Source organism: Odontomachus brunneus, unplaced genomic scaffold (assembly GCF_010583005.1).
Source record: "Odontomachus brunneus isolate Ranch 3 - 2012 unplaced genomic scaffold, Obru_v1 Obru_scaffold_012, whole genome shotgun sequence".
Lineage (NCBI taxonomy): Eukaryota > Metazoa > Arthropoda > Insecta > Hymenoptera > Formicidae > Odontomachus > Odontomachus brunneus.
Window position 1 is genome coordinate 2,902,939 of NW_022639462.1, and position 1,771 is coordinate 2,904,709.

Here is a 1,771-nt window from a genome sequence, read left to right on the forward strand (position 1 = left end):
AAGATCGCGTTTAAGAAAACAGTTAGGTATCTTGGCATCCATTTTGACAGGGACATGGGAGTATCCTCCCATTGTAGATACTTGAGCGACAAGGTCGGGTCGCTCTTTAGTAAATTAGCTAGGATGGCGGGATGTCGGTGGGGATTGCGCTTCAGTGCGCTCTCCGCGATCTACCGGGGCGTGTTCGCGCCGACGGTGGCTTACGCCGCTGCCGGGTGGGCCGACCTGTGCGCGGGGGCTGACCTGAAGGTTCTCAGGACCCTGCAGCGCCGAGCGCTCATCTCGACGACCGCTGCGTACCGCACGGCGTCGACGGAGTCGCTCTGCGTGGTTGCTGGCGCACTCCCCGTCGACATTCTTGTCGGCGAATACTCGGCGCGATATACGGCTAGAAAAGAGATGGATGCCAGATTAGGAGATGCGGTAGTCCCGTTCACCGGGAATATTAAAGAGACCCAGGGTCTCATTAGGGGCGAGGCGTACAAGGTGTGGTAGGCTCGATGGTCATTTCCGAGCAAAGGCCGCACCATGTACGCCTTCTTTAGTGACGTAGAGCGCAGGGTTGATGCGCGGTGGGTCCGCCCTGACCACCACGTGACACAAATGATCACCGGACACGGCAGGTTCCAGGCACGCCTTGCGTCCTTGGGCCTTGTGAAAGGTGGGATGTGTGTTTGTGGGGAGGGAAGCAACACGGCCGCGCACCACCTTCTACGCTGTCCCCAATTCGGGCCGCAGCGGGAGGCTCTTCGGGAGGTCGTTCCAACCGCGAGCTGGAAGTAGCCGGAAGCGGCACACTACTTCGTGTCGACTCCAGAGGCCTACTCCATGCTCGCGGCCTTCTGTCGGGAAACCCTTTGGTTGAAGGGTCCATATTAGATTTCATAGCGGCCTACCCGGGGGATGTCGGAGCCTCCGGGCATGGGTAAACGGCCTCGCAACCTTCGCGAGATCACCGTGGACCCGGGCCGCTGAGGTAGGAAATGACTAATATTTTATTTTATTTTCAGGTTCTCCTCACCTCCATCACCTAAACCAAATACCCATTCCTTTTCCCTTCCCCTCCCATCCAAAGAGTCAGAGCGTGTGTCTGGGCGAGACACAAGTGAGCGGGCCTCCCCGTGGTCCCCGTGGGCGTGGGGCGCCATGCTGCAGCCAAAACGGGCAAGCGGCGCGCGCGTCACGGCTAAACCGCTCACCCTGCAAACACGTCCCGCAGGCGCTGCTGGATTTTTCCATCGCCCTTCCCCTGTCAGTGGTTGACAAACGGTAGAAGCAGATGGTAGCAAGTTGCGTATAGCCTTCACGGCTGAGGGAGCAAAGCGCGGAACCCTATGGGTGTCGGGCTTCGCACTAACTGTCAATATCGAGGGACACAAGCCGAAGAAAACTGCCGAGATCAAAACCGCCTGCATAACTTCCGGCGTTTACTGCGATCTACCGGATTTGATGTTTTAAACATCGCGTGTGCGAAAATCGGAGCGTACATCGTTTGGCAGGCGGATTCCCGATACGAGAGCAGAGTCTTCATGAGTCTCAAGTGCGACAAAAAACAATGCACTTTTTCCCATTGTGTAAAATTCTCCGACAAGCTTGGCTGTATACTAGGGTTCGATATGCACAAAAACGCGAGGAACTAATATTAGGTGAAGTAAAAAGTTTTGAGCGTTTTTCCGCTTTATTTCGACGATGAAATTAACATAGTTAGGATTATCCGATTTCGATCAAATATGCGCCGTTTTGTTCGATAACTTTTGTCCATTTTGAAGGC